This window comes from Rhododendron vialii, chromosome 2a, assembly GCF_030253575.1.
Source record: "Rhododendron vialii isolate Sample 1 chromosome 2a, ASM3025357v1".
Lineage (NCBI taxonomy): Eukaryota > Viridiplantae > Streptophyta > Magnoliopsida > Ericales > Ericaceae > Rhododendron > Rhododendron vialii.
In genome coordinates this window covers 7,608,445-7,624,741 of record NC_080558.1, presented here as the reverse complement: position 1 = coordinate 7,624,741, position 16,297 = coordinate 7,608,445, and the positions used below count along the sequence as shown (strand labels likewise).

The window sequence follows — 16,297 nt, the reverse complement described above, 5'->3', positions numbered from 1 at the left end:
TGTTTTGCTGCCGATCATGTCTCCAAATCAAAGCCAAATGACATCAGAGAGGGCAGACCTAAAAACCTAATTTAATTTCTGTGCATATTATCATACTTCCTTCATTGATAGCCCAGAGCATCGATATGCATAACAATTTTAAAAAAAAATATGAATGGACGTACTTTACTTTTTTGTTTTACTATTGCACGACCATTTTTTTTTATAGGATAAGCAATTTGAGATGAGTTGAGTACCCATGACTCCATAGAAAAAAATTGGGTTGCGTTAAGAGTGGTTCCATTAACCTCCTCATAGCGATTAGGTCCAACGATGTTAATTAGGTGATTAATTACTCATTCCATGCCCCAACAATGTAGTACTGTAAACAAAGCCACAATATCGACTACAAAAAATACACTAAAACAACTTGATTTTAAGAGCCATATTAGTTAAAATAAATAAATTTATATTTCAAATAACAGGCCTCATGTTAAATGATCATTCTATCATTTAATGGTGAACCAAACATAAGAATAAATATTCTATGGAATGACCATTCTATTCCAACATTGATTCCATCGAATCAAATATACTCTTAGAGGATTCTCTCAACTCCTTAATTTGGACTTGAGTTACGGCACTGAGCAATACTCAACAATTGTTACCCACTAATTTTTTTTTTATTGGCAAAGACAAATTTTATATTTATAGATGAAAGACAGTACAAGTACTAGGGCTATAAATGAACCAAGTAGCTCGCGAGCTCGGCTCGGTTCGGCTCGTTAAGACTCGGCTCGACTCGGCTCGTTTGGTAAACGAGCCGAGCTCGAGCTCGAGTATTTGGCTCGTTTACTAAACGAGCCGAGTGGAGCTCAACTCTTTCGACAAAAGCTCGGCTCGTTAAGGGAGGCTCAACTCGATTAAAGAGGCTCGTTTAATAAATGACTAAGCTCGGCTCGTTAAGGCTCGAGCCAAGCTCGAGCTCGAGTTTTTGGCTCGTTAAGCGCAAACGAGCCGAGCTCGAGCTAGCCAAAGCTCGGCTCAGCTCGGCTCATTTACACCCCTAATTACAACCTAAGAAAACAGAAACAAATGGTAACAAAGCAGCGTAACCAAAGGAACACAAACAGGAAAAGAAAAGGAAAAACAACATCAGCTAGCAGGCCATAGAGTTTGGCACACCAAGACTTCAAGAATTTGCACTCCTGGTGAGGTCTTTTCTTTTCTTTTCCTTTTTATTTGAACGGCAATTTTTTTTTTTAATAATCTTTGAAATTGTTACAAAAATTAAAGGAACAAAGATTCAATGACATCATATCCCTAAATCTACGAAACAAATTCCTAAATCTAAGAATCACCATGTGCCCAAGAATATCAGAGATCCAATGCCTATATAGTATATAGATTGGCAAGAGGCCAATCAAGAAAACATCTATCAAGACAAGCCCACACCCATAAGGCCAAGCCCAGAACTCCTGGTGCGGTATTTTTGTGACGCCCCGCCCCTGGAAGTTCTAAGTAGTGGTAGACCGGCATGAGGGTGGTTGAGACCCATGCGGGGGCTGTCTGATCGGTGACCAAAGGGGTCAGCCAGGGGTGGTCTCACATCGGTTGGTGAAGTATAAATCGTGTGCTATAAATATTAGACCACCATCCTATCTTGTATAAGGCCTTTAAAGCCATGAGGACGTCAAAGCCTTTTAAAACTTTACAGCTAAGCGTGTTCGACTTGGAGTAATCCAAGAACGGGTGGCCTCATTGAAAAGTCTGATGAGCTTTGGTGTTCAAAACGAACAATATTGTACAGAGCAGGAGCTGGTCGGTACAATTTTCTTAATAAGCTGATTTCTAGTCGAATATCTACTCCAACTACGTCTAGCTGATGGGAGGAAAAGTCAAAGTTATCGCCTAATGAGAGACCAAAATGTGAGCATCCAACAAACATGTGCACCACATGTTAAGGAAATACTTTAGATCCCACATTATTTGGAATGAGTGATCGCTTAACATAATATTGAGACATCTCCATTGAGTAGTTTAAACTTTTGGGTTGGAAATAAACTAGGTTTCTACATCGTATCGTAGGTAGATACTTCCACTCCAAATTCTAAAAAATTCACAATTCACATCCCATGATGATATAGTCAATAAAAATGCCGGTTGCACAATGATATACCTAAAAAAGAGGCTACACAGATGACACATCTCAAAACGGGTTGCGCGTGATCAGGAGGAATGTTAAGGGAATACGATCCCACAATGATTGGGTATGAAATGAGTGATTACTTTAACATAATGCCGGGACCTCTCCACCTAATCGGCTCTACACCTCATGTCTTCAAAAGCAGCAGCATCGATCACTAGACTTTAGTGGATAAAAAATGTGTGCCATTAACCAAGTAATGGCATTTCTGATTATGAAATCCACCAGCAGAAGTGGCCATACCAACATACATATTATTATATTAAGTTATTAACACTGCAATGAAGGGAATGTTCACACCAGCAAAGCAATGGATAATACGTAGTATCTGATTATGAACTCCACCAGAAAAAAAGTAGCCATACCCAGCACATATCAACAGAGAGAAAATGCAGCACCATAGGAATTAATTTGCAGCCGCGCCGAGAACAAAATTATGTGGCGAAATCTTAATTTCAAGAAACAGTTTTTTCAAAAAGTTTCTTGAAACCAAACACCTTATTATCTTTAACATTAATGGGATCATTAAATATGAGTCCATCTATGGTACACAAATTTTTTTTTCATGTATAGTACTCAAAAAGTCACTTTAGTGGTAAGCATTTCACATTGAGTGATAAGTAATTCATAAGGAAGTGGTAAGTATTCCACGTTGAGTAATCGAAACAGAAATACTTACCACTCAGTCTGGAATTGTTTCAAACGAAGTGATAAGTATTCCACATTGAGTGATAAATATTATACATATGAAATATCGGTCTTGCTATTGTCAGCCCAATAGGCTGACGATAAACACATTATAAGACAAGAAAAATACGTATTTCTATATACTTTTTATACCCTTTAATATACATTTACACATTCACTATTATCAGCTCACTAGGCTAATTTTAGAATTTTCCATGAAATATTTACCACTCACTGTAGTATGCTTACCACTCCTTATGACGTACTTATCACTCAATGTACTTATCACTCATGTAGAGTACTTATCACTGAAGTAACTTTTTAGGTACCATACATTAAAAAGTGATTTATGCACAAAATAAATTCTTAAATACGTCTTACCTTTTTCCTTCTATTTCTGGTCTAAAATACATTTTATTTCTGATCATTGAAACTTTGAAAACCTGCAATCCATTTATCTGCACTATCTCTGGAGTAAGTTTGTACTAATCTTGTTGGGGTTGCGTCCAATCAACTTGGGTAGTCACGTTTCGATCCTTTGGGATTTGGCAGCTTGGCACTAATCAATTATTCATCATGAATTGCCACTCTACACCATGAGAGATGGATGATGTATTTGACTGGAAAGAGGACAAGAGTGGATGTTCCCAAACAAGCTATAGGGAACAAAATAGACCAAAAAAAGGTCTAGAGGAATGAAGGCCGGCCCTTGGAAGAGCAATTACTTGTATCTTCTTGTTTGAGGTGTTCGAGGTTGGGGTTGCCCTGTGCTTCGAGTAGACGGTGGACCTGTTAAATATGAGAGAAAAAATATTTCATTGAATTTCAATAATAAAACTATACAATAAGACCTCTATTTATACAAGGGAGAGGAGTCTAACTATGGAAGAGAATCATCTTAATTATAATGAAATCGTAATCAATTACAATCAAAATAAAATCAAGACAATCTTATAATATCGTAATCATACCAGGACATGATTATACTATTATATGATTAGGATATTCTAACATAGGGGGAGTGTTAGACTCGTCTCACATCACTCATTTAAGTCACCCAAACTTAGTTAATAAATTCTATGGAAGAAAATTATCCTAATTATAATGAAATCGTAATCAATTACAATCAAAATAAAATCAAGACAATCATATAATATCGTAATCATATTAGAACATGATTATAATATTATATGAATACTATATTCTAACATAGGGAAAGTGTTAGACTCGTCCCACATCGCTCATCTAAGCCATCCAAACTTAGTTAATAAATTATAAAGGCTACTCCACCTATGGCTAATTAGTTTTAAGTTGGAACGCTCCAAGAAATCTAACATGATATTAAAGCTAGGTCTTGGGTAGCCTCACCTCGTGTGGGAAAGTCTCTGTCATCCAAGTCAATCAGTCAGTTCCTGGTCTCCTGGTCTGTCACCTCCATATGCATCCAGTCTATACATGAGGGAGAGTGTTAGACTTGTTCCACATGACATCACTCATCAAATCCGCTCAAGCTTGGTTAATAAATTCTAGAGACTACTCTACTTATGGCCAATTAATTTTAGGTTGCAACTGTCCAAAAAATCTAACAAGACCAAAGTGTAAACTCAAACCGTCCAAAAAATCTAACAAGACCAAAGTGTAAACTCCAAAAGATCGACGATCTAGTGTTTTTCACAAAGGAATATGCGTGATTGAAATTCGAAGCCTCGGAAGACTTGTCGGTTTCCCTGTGTTTTTAACCCGTTCTAGAACACCTTCTTAAAACATAAGTACTTAGTTCACATTTTCAAATTCAAAACTAATGTAAATAAAAAATAATTTTTTGAATTTTTTTTTGCACCATATTAAAGATCTCATTGAGATCTTTTAAACAAAATTCATATTACATATTTCTATATTTTAATAAGTCCATCATTTTTTAGTTTGAAATTATCTTCTTAAAAAATAAATATTTATTTGGCGTTCGAGAACGGAACAAATCTCCTAATCCAAAACTTATTTCTCTCCATCTTCGGCAAACAATTTTGCTTCAGTTGGGGCTTCGGCCCGCAACAATGCGGATGGGTCCACATTTTGAAAAATCCTCTCTACAAGCCCATCAACTACACACAGTTTATTTTTTTGCGTTCAAAAAAAAAAAAATTAAGATGAGCAAAAAAAATTTCATTAACTCATAATACGAAGTACAGAAATAATAAGGGCTTGAGTACACCAGTCTGACCACCCAAGACCCTCTTCTCCAAACCACACAGGGGAAGCTGATTTAGGCCCAACAGGCTGAGCCAAAATCAGGAGGAAAACCCTAAAAAAAAAAAACCCCAATGGTTGGTACCACACATAGTTATAGTCTTATAGATTGGTGGCCGGTAAGGCTACAAACGAATAGAGTTGCTCGCGAGCCGCTCAAGACTCAGCTCGGTTTGTGATGTAAACGAACGAGCTTGAGCTAGAACTTTTGGCGGTTTTCTAAACGAGCTGAGCTCGAGTTATTTCTCAAAAAAAAATCTCATTTTGTTACTAAAAAGTGATTATTTCTTAAAATACTTGGGTAAAAGTAAAAAAAAAAAAAAATTACTTTTTCGATTCCTCTCGTCAAGATGAATTAATAACCCACAAAAGCCTGGCGCAAAACTAACAAATGCGAAAAAAATTCAAATAAAGACAACTCTCAAATTTAAGTTAAGTTTAAGAGAACTTTGAAGTCAGCATAGAGTAGGATTCCCACCCCATCGTGTTTGACAATGAGGAGAAATTTTTCGGTATTGGGTGGATATATCCCACATGGTACCCGCTCGGCACATCTGAGCCGTTTAATATATTTTTGGATGGCTCGAATTGAAATTCTCTCTCTCTTCTCACCCCAACACTTTTTCTCTCTCCAAATACAAGTCATCCAAGAACACAATGGACGGCTTGAATGCGCCAAATGGACATCATGTGATACCCACCCGACACTTAAAAAATTTCCGACAATGAGGGCAGCCGAAATTTTTGTAACTGTTTATTTGGCCTAATGGATTGAGTGATTGGGGACTAATTTTACCGCCCATTAAACTGTGATTAAAGTCAGAACCAACATAGCATTGATGGCATGCACGTAACAGTCGAATCTAAACCCATGGCTTCCTTAATGTTTTCACATAGCTTCTTTTGAGATAATTTGGAATTTTTGATTTTTTTCTTTATTCAAAAAAAAATTGGCATTTGTTAATTTTGTATCATATTTTTGTGGATTATTAGTTCGTCTCGACAAGAATGATAGGTCCAAATTGGCTCCTCTGTAGGACTTGACTAAATTGGCCTTCGCTAAGAAATCAATTTCATCCTGCTGCGCTCGGCAGCTCCCCACTCTGTAAAGCATCAATTTCATCCTGCTTTGCTCGGGAGCTCTGTGCTTCGAGAACGGATAAACATCTATTCCATCTTGCTCTGCTTGGCAGCTCTGCGCTCCACTGAGCAGATGGACGTTGACCCCATCTAATATCAGTATGCGGTTGTAACCACCTTACTTGTAATTGTTAGGACTTGTGGCTGATACATGAGAGGTACCGAGAAATTCTATAATAAGGGCCGGTTGCGAGTGTAGTGGGGTGGAGTGGAGCGAAGCGCAACAAAGCAGAGCGGGGACATCAATATTAAAGACTGTTCTCTCGCTCCCATGGACGTACCCGGCTTTGGAGAACCACGTATATTGCTATGTCGATTTCTTTACTGTTTTATACTCGTAAATCGTGTGCGTGTGTGTTTCGATCCTAACCGTAATCCAGGATAATCGATTACAACTCTCCGGAGTTCGAAACTCAACTACTTGATATTATCTCCAAATGGCTAACGGACGAAAACCACCCACTCCCTCCGGGGAATTCAAATTCAGACGCCAAACGGTTCCAAGCGGTTAGGAGACTCCTCCGGGATATCCAACCCCATCCAAGAGAAGGGGACCGACGGGTACACACTCCCAAACTCTCCAAACACTTCCACTCTCTACGTTGTATTTCATTTTCTCCAACAAAATATAATGACTAAGGCAACGGAGGTGTTTCGGTTGGCACCACAACATTTCCTCTAACAAAATACTGACTTTTGCTGGTCATTGGTCGAGCATGTGAAAATGATTCATCTGAGAAATCAAAAAATTAAGAAATTATGACTTTTGCCCAAATAATTTTTTCCCACATATAAATGTCAAGATACTTTAATAGTGCTACCTAGAACAAAGGAACTTACACTTAGGGCTGCAAACGAGCCAAGCCGAGCCGAATTTCAACATGTTCGGGCTCGGCTCACCTTAATTTACTTTGGCTCGAGCTCGGCTCGAGCTCGAATCGAGCCCAAATATATTGGCTCAAGCTCGGCTCGTGAAAATAATTGAGCGCTCGAACTCGGCTCGTGTGGCTCGCTTAAATGGGAGACACGCTTGCCCAGCACACGGAAAAGTAAAGGAGCTGGACTCTTTCTTTATATTGGTACAGTGGGTGTTTGTTCTCAAAAACTATCGATGTGGGACTCCTATTTTTTCCCTCACAATGAAAAGCTTCCCTCAAGACTTGTCCCACATCTGTAAAAGATGTGCAAAGGTATTGTACTCCTCTCCTATAAAACTAAGCAGTAGAGTTGCCATCCTTAGGTGTGGCTGCATAAGCCACGTTGCAACACATGGAAAGGAAAATCGTTGCGTATTCAAAACTTATTTACAAAAAAAAACACATATGGTTATACGTATAATTATATATACATATATATAAATATAAATATATACGAGATCGCGAGCTCATTCGAGCCGAGCTTTAAGTTGCTCGAGCTCGGCTCGTTTATGAAACAAGCTGAGAATGATGGCTCGAGCTCATTTGTTTATTTGATGAACCGAGTTCGAACGAGCCGTTAGCGAGTCGAGTCACGAGCCGCTCGCGAGCAGTTTGGTTTATTTGCAGCCCTACAGTTACACTAGCTCACACTACACTGAACAATTTTCCCACCGACAAAGGAACTTGCACTTACAGTACACTGAACAATTTACATCTTGACATACAACAGAAAGTCTACACACATACAATCTGTGCACAGATTGTGCACAGATTTCATTGTGGGGCCCACCACGGATCCCACACAAATCATCCGAGCCGTTCATTAAATGTAAAACATTTTTTCAAAGGTGCCCATAAAAAATAATCTCAATTAGATACCTATAAGTGCTCGATCCAATCATATAACTTTTCATTATCCGAAAATCTGAATGAAAAATTAGACGGTTGGATGAAGCATCTATAGGTATTGGATTGAGCTTATTTTTCACAAGGACTCTTGAAAAAATATTTTACATTTAATGAACGGCTCAAATAATTTGTATGGAACCCGTGGTGGGCCCCACAACAAAATATGTGCATAGATTGCTGTGTGTAGCAGGACTGGACATATAAATGTCAAGAAATGTCAAGATACTTACGTGTTTCACGGTAAAAACTGCTAAACACCGCGACGTAGCGGGAACCGGCCGGCTCCGTGTGCAATTTTTGGTCCTGGCGCTACACCAGTCTATCCCCGAACCGACCCCTCGAAAAAGTGCTACATACCGGCCGAAATGGTTCTTAGTGACCTTTTTTAGATTGAAAATACATTTCTGACCAAATATATGAATCTTAATATGGAAACAATATATGACTCTTAATATGGAAACAATATTTTCCACCGTTAGATTGAAAACAATATATGACTCTTATGGTAGATAGATTTACCTATTTCTATCTTCGAATTTCCTTTCTATCTTCGATTACATGCCTCCCAATTTAATAAATCTTTTTGCTGTTTCACGTACGCTGGCTTTGCTGCTTTGTTTTTTTAACCAAAATCAATCAATCAATCAATCAATCTCTCTCTCTCTATCTCTCTCATTTATAGTGGCTATTTTTATTAATTTGTATTGGGTGCTCTCCTCACTTCAATTTAAGCCTTTAATTGCTTCCAAACGTCTATGGTCTTCCTCTCGAAGAATACCGCGATGACTTCCCAACATGTAACGAAACATACTGCTTTCATATCATTTTTTGATATCACAGTTCTAATTACTGATCAACAGGTGGACAATGATCAGTAATTAGAAAAAAAAAAACAGGTGGACAATGATTTGAGAAACACGGTAAATAAGTTTTCTTTTACTAAGCACAACACATTTTTATAACGACTTGATATTTTGAACTATGCATACTTCTTATGCAGAGGTCCGACTTCTCCGTTGCTAGACGCCTGCCAAGTCCGTCGTTTAAATGCATACAAAGACGTAGAGACTCAACTAAAAAACCTAAAAAAACTAAAAAATCTAACTTTACCAAATAATTAAATTTTACCAAATAATTGAATTTTATTTATGTGTAACCTAGAAAGACTCTTAATCTCTTACCATTAGGTGGAATGATATTCAGATATGATGATGTTGTCACTGGTTGAGCTAACTTGAAAATTTTAATCTTACAAAGGGTTGAATTTCTTTTGGCGCAGGAAAAAGTCATACTGAAATGCTTGCGAATAGGTGGGATGATATTTGGGTTTGTCACTTCAGTTACTATTGCATTACATTTCGAATTTAAACTACACCAAAAATTTTGGCTATGCAATTATTAACAGGAAAATCGAAGCTAAGGAAAACTGGCTCAAGACACACCAAGAAAAATTGGGTATGATGATGAAGGCATGGCTTCAAAAAAATCTGGAGTACAGTATAATCTTAATGGTTGGTGCAAGTTTTTTTTTTTATCGGCAAAGATGAATTTTATTAAAAAACAGGAAAAGGGGAAAGGGATCCAACAAATAGTTGAACAATACACCATAAGGACAAAGTCCATAATACCCAAAGGTCTATCAGCGTTCACAACAGATAATACAATAAAGATCAACCCAATACCCAAATTAAATAAAAAAAGCCCAAAACCCAAACTCCGGCCCAAGCCTGGACCGATCCACCCAAACCATCCCATAAAACCCTAAACTACACTGGCAGCCACCGCCGTACAAACCACTGGAGCCCAACCTCGCCGTTAAGCCGAGCCGGCCTCTCCCAGATGTAGACACCGGTGGCGGGAAACAGCCTACGACAGTGAAAGCTAACACAGTCAGGCTTGAGAGCCAACCACCACCACCAATAGCCAAAACACCAAACAACCTCTGTAACAAAACAATCTTCATCAACGAGATCACCACCCCAGAACCCCACGCCCGATTGAGAGCTCAAAAGGCCGCCGACTGGAATTCGGCACACAAAAGGCAACCAAAGCATCACAACCATGGGAGCCACATCCACCCCTCCACCACAGGACTGGATCATCACAGATCAAAACCGCCATCCTCACCCATCGTTTTCTGGAATAAAAGAGAACCTGCAAAACAAAGTTAGAACATCTATGCTACCGAAATAGAACACCTCCCCACCACCGCACCACCGCCCAACACCCACTCAAAACCAGATCCAGAACCCCAACGCCACCAAAACAGCCACAAGATCGACGAAGAAACAGCGATTCTTCAACCACTGCCGCACCGATAGCCACCGTCCCTACACATCCACGGCCAACCGGCCGAAAAGGAAAACAGAGCTGTTAGGCAAACCCACGTCCGTCCAGCAACGGAAAACGTGAAGTGGTTCAGATTACCCCACACCTCTGGCTGCCGTCGGCCCCTAACCGTTAGGACTACAGGACATCCCCTGATGTGGTGAATGGCGGGTGCCAAGCGGCTACTAGGAAAGGCGAGCAGGGAAGACTGAATCGAGGCAGGAAAGTCTGATGGGCGTCGAAATCTGAAAGAAGAGAGGAAGGAGAGAGAGATAGAGAGGGGAGAAGGAGGAAAAACGGACCCGGGGGAGGAGGGAAGGAGGGCACCTCCCCCCCCCGGCGGCAGCGGTGGCTGAGGGAAAGACCTAGGAGAGAAATCGCTATGTTTTAGAGACAGGCCCGGCCCTGAGTTTTCCGGGGCCCTAGGCGACCAACGAATTTGGGGCCCTTCACATCTACAAATGAAATATTTTCAAAATATACAAATTGTCCCAAATATAAGACTTCCAAATACTTAGCCATGTCACAAAAATTACAGTACAATAACTAATAAGTATCACTTGAACATTGCTCTTCTTGCATTTTTAGAGGCAAATAAATCAATTAAGCTTCCATAGTCTAGTTTTGCTACGAAATCATTTTTAATGGCCCCTGTTTGAGATTGGAGTAATTTTTCGACTCTTTGCTTCTTTTTTCTCTTTTCATATCCAGACGGGTAACATCTTTTAAGCTTCATGATAAGCTGGGGTAAAAGGGAAAAAAGAGAGAGGTATTAATCAGGTAACATACTTTTTTATTAAACTAAGATATACAATGTTAGGTTATCAATGAACTCTCATATATGCCTATTTTATTCTATATGCACCACTACATTCTAACATATTTTATTCTAAAGGAATAAAAAACAAAAGTACAACTCCACAAAATCACAAATCACAAAAGAAAAACGCAGAGAGCCGAAACAGTGAATATGCATAAACACAAATCACAACTCCCACGTATCACAAATCACAAACCCACTGCCGATTCACAACTCCAACATATTTTATCCAACATAAACATATTTTATCACAAATCACAACTCCATCATATTTTATCCTATTTTATGCCGATTCACTACATGGCTTTAGCCCTATTTTTGAGAAATTAAACAAATAGTTCTCAACTGGAAAAAAGAAAAAAGCATACCTCGTACTCTGGTAGATTTCTTCTTGCCGAGTTGCCGCCGATTCATTTTTTACCCCTTCTGGCTCTTCATTCTTCAAGGGCAAATTTCACATTTCAATTCTCTACAGCTCTGCTGTGATTGTGAGACCAGAGGACTATAGAATTGGAGAAGGTGATAGCAGAGAGCCGAGAGGATTGGAGATTGGAGAACTCGAGAAGCCGACGTTAGGGACCTGGGGTTTTCAAATTTCAAATTTCAATTCTCTCCTGTGAGACTAGAGGCTGAGCCGACTTGGCTTTTCTATCTGTGGTTCTATTGTTTTCTTTTTCTTTTTTTTTGCTTTCAAGAGTTGTTTGTCTCAGAATTTCCGGATTGGGCTGAAAAAATATTTGGGGCCTTGTTTTAAAATGGGGCCTCACTCTTTTAAGTTAACTTTGGGTAATTTGGGCCCAAAAGACTCCTAGTGTAGTATACTAACTTATAATGTTTGGGGGCCCTAATTTTGGGCCTTTTGGGGGGGGCCCTAGGCCACCGCCTGGTGGGCCTAGGGCCAAGGCCGGGCCTGTTTAGAGAGAGAAGGAGCCGTCTAGCAGTTTCTACGACTATTTTGCGGTTGCGGTTGCGGTTGCGGTTGGTGCAGGTTGTTAATTCTTTTTCCTTTCAATTGTTTCTTTAATTCTCTTTTTTTATCCTTCAACAAAATTTTTACCTTATTTTTAATCTACCGATGTAAGTTGCTTCTCAAATGGTATTTTTTTTCCATTTTGAAATGAAAAAAAAACCACCATGTTTGCGGAGATGAAAATTTTATTTTCGGTAGAAAGAAAAAATGAGAGGGAGAGAGCTAGTTACGGGTGTTAGTAACTCCAACACCTTGCCGCCTTTAATTCTTTGTTCAAACTCATTTTCTAGTCTTTTTCATAAGGGTATTTCTCACTTTTCAAAGCAAAACCAAAAGTTGGCCACTTAAACGCCACAAACCCTTACACCTACAAATCCTAATCAAGCTACTTAAGTCATCTAACCCTTCTAAAAGAAAACTCGGTTGAGTCGCATAACATAGGCTATCAACCGGAAGATTTAGCTATGAAACCAAATAAAGACTAGAAATGTAGTGTGGAAATCAAGTGTGCTCTTTTATTCTCTTGGCAAACACGAACCGAGACATTACTCCGAACCATATGTGCTAGCACATGATCACTAGAGATTAACATCGGTAAGTTTTGTTACATAAAAAGTGAACCCTTCTCATTTTCCAAACTGAACCTCGTGTCTCTAGTTGAAAAAAGCAAGATTAACCAAAGAGACAAGGCGTTATTCACTCCGATGCCAAGCCTAATCGACTATTCACATATACTCAAAGAACTAAGCATGGTAAGAAATCTAGGCATAAGATTTAACCAATAAAATCGGAAATAAACTTGATATTATAAAAGATCTAAAGCATACAAACAACTTTAATACTCAAGAATTTAACGTAACACAAATACCTTGGATTGTTCTTGAGAAATTACAACTAAAAAGCTTCTAACTTGAAAATGGAGTTCTAAGATTTAAAAGACTTAAAGTTGAATTGTATCTAGGTAAAAGAGGAAGAGAGATAGAGGCCTATTTATACAAGATAACATCTTTCTACACCAAATATCTAATAAAGTTGCCAAATAAAGAAAGTTTCTATTTATGAAAAATTGAAAAAGCTGCCAAAAATATTGGATGGGCAAAACTAGTATCAATACCATAGCAAAAGGGTTTCGATACCCTTGCGGCTGGAAACCGAGGGCTCTTGTGGTATCGATACCTCTTGGACTGGTATCGATACCACTACTGATTTCTGCAGTTTTCATCCCAGAATCTTCCATTGGCCTTCAAACATCCTGGGCATTCCCTGGTGCTTCTTTCCTTAGTTCTTGGGACTTGGTGGAACAATGCCAAAAGGCCTCGGGCACTTGGTTAACCTCGGGGATCGTCCTTGGCGTCAAAACACGCATTATTCTCGCGGTTTACCTGAAATGCTTACAAAAATACCTTATGCGTAATATCCAACAAAAACAGCCACTTTAATATACAAACACTATCAAACTTGGAGGACTTAAGCAACAAGATTATACAATCTTGGGTGCTTATCACAAAACCACGGTCTTCTTCCTTCTTTATCCTTCTTCAGCCGAATGAATGAATGAGAGGGAGAGAGACAGTGTGGAGGTGGATTCTCCAACTGCAGAGAGTCCCTGCAGTTAAACTTTTCTCAACTGTTAAAAACACTATCCGACGGTTGCGATCACTTGGACTGCACCTCTGACAAGCCTGGTTAAGTGTTTACGGGTGGACAGTGTTTGAGGTAGCCCATTATCACCACATCCCAAATTATCTCCTACAGCAAATCGAATTAGACACCCCATTCCTTCCATTTCCAGCCAGCTAACGTACCCATGTTAATGGCCAAATTTGTGAGGCCAAATGGTGACTTTAACATTTTATGCAAGTTTTCATGAGCCCTCATTTACGTTTGTGGTGAAGTAATCACTTAGATGTGTTGACAGTTGTACACGATTTTGAAACTAAACGTCAGAGGGATGGCATCCCAATTAAAAATATTGTTTAGCAAAAAATAGAGGCATATCAAGCCTTGCAAAAGCTCGAAGAAAAATATAAGTGAACAATACCTTACAGAAACCACTGGAATCATGTGAACCAACAATATTTCAAGGACATGTAGAAAATGGGTACAAGAGACATTTATGGTGAGGATGTTTGGCCGGATCCGGGGATCCTGTAGGGCGGAGTGCCCTACAGGGATTGTAGTGCAGCACACAGTCATTGATCTCATTAATCAACAGTCCAGATCAAATATCAATTATGACCTGTAATAAATGATTCTCACCGGTCATAATTAAAAATCATATCTCAACCATTCATTGTCAAGATATGGCCCGTGTGCACCTTATAGGGTGCCTTGGATACATTCGACGTTAGTTGTGTTTGTGGACAAATTTTTATAGGGATACCCTTTGTGTCATCTTTTTATCATTTGACTTTTTTTGTGAATACAATATGTTTTTATGTTTTCTTTTTAGATGTCTCCTCGAGGTACGCATTTTCATTGATGTGTATCGTCTTTTATTTTTATTAGTATTTTGGATGGAGATTTTTTATTGGATCAAGTTTTATGCGTTTGAGTTTGTGTATGAAAAAATTAGGGATTGAAAATTTTTTTTTCTTTATTTGCTGATTCAAGTTAACCATGTCAATGGATATGATGGATTATTGTTTTTCACGTAGTTGAATTTGTTGGACTCGTTGATAAAAGTGCATGTGATTTCAGTATTTATTTGTGTATGTTGATTGTTCGAGCCGTACATATATAGCACGCGAGTTTAGCATTTATTTGAGTGTGCTGATGGTTTAAGTCGTGCCTTTAGGCACGGGCATGCGCTAGTACCTTTATATTCTAGTTTAAAATTATATAGAATTTATAAAATAAAATAAAAAAGGAGAAAAAACTGAAATAGTCTCTATAGTTAAGTGTTTGTGTCAATTTGATCCCTGTAGTTATAATTGGCTCGAGTTATAATTGACTTGATTTACACTCTGTACTTTCCATTTTGTTCCAATTTGGTCCAATTACTAACTTCCGTTAGTCCGCCGTTAGTCTTTTAAACAGCAAAATCATATGGCCCCCCTTTTTTGGGTTAAAACAAACTCGTTTTGCTAAATAAGCCAACTGGCTTATTTTTTTTTATCCTTATTCAATTTTTTTTCGTATTTGTTAGTTTTTTGGGGGTTATTGTATCGTCATGACGAGAGAAATCTAAAAAGTAAAAAATTATGATCGAAATTCAATTTTTTTTAAATAAAGACGAAAAAATTGAATTATTGGCTTATTTTTGTCTTTATTCAAAAAATTAGGTTTCGATAGTAATTTTTTATTTTTTATATTCTTCTTGTCATGACGATGCAATAATCCCCAAAAAAATTACGAAAAACTAACAAATACGAAAAATATTTGAATAAGGATAAAAAAAATAAGCCAGTTGGCTTATTTAGTTGAACAGGGTTACTCATTCCCCTCTTGCCCTAACATACCTCTAAACCAAAACACAGCTCATTCTTCCATTCTCCATTGATAAGGAGGCACCTGAAAAGAAATTTGGTTATAATTTTCTGCAAAAAATTGCCTTCAAATTCATCATTTTCATGATCAGCCATGAGGTATCATAACCACTGGTATTGTCTACCTGTTCAATTTGTGGACAAATACTAAGATGCCTTATTTTTCTGCATAATACTAAAAATGCATATAGAACCATGTCCAAAAGTCACAACATGATATAGATCCAAAAGTCGCAATATGATAAAAAAACCATATTCAAAAGTCAAAATATTACATAAACTCAATTCCAAATTTAGCAAGTGATAACCTAATATATATACGTAACAAACCACTCAACTAGGTTACAATAAACCTAACTTAACAGCCCAAGTGGTTACAAAAAATAGGGCCATGTCATTCCATTCATTTTCCTACACTAGGCCTATGTACTGATTCTTGACTAGGAATGTTGAAAAATAAACCTAAGCCAATTTTTTCGTCTTTATTAAAAAATTGAATTTCAATCATAATTTTTTACTTTTTAGATTTCTCTCGTCATGATGATGCAATAACCCCCAACAATTTGACGAAAAACTAACAAAAACGAAAAACAATTTGAATAAAGA

At 38.1% G+C, this 16,297-nt stretch overlaps 1 non-coding gene across 1 annotated transcript; it reads right to left on the bottom strand.

Annotated features, from left to right (window-relative positions):
• On the bottom strand, nucleotides 1–107 carry LOC131318248 (small nucleolar RNA snoR100). The gene has a single exon (XR_009197579.1). It is a non-coding gene; the product is annotated as a small nucleolar RNA snoR100 (small nucleolar RNA).
• Nucleotides 108–16,297: the final 16,190 nt, after the last annotated feature.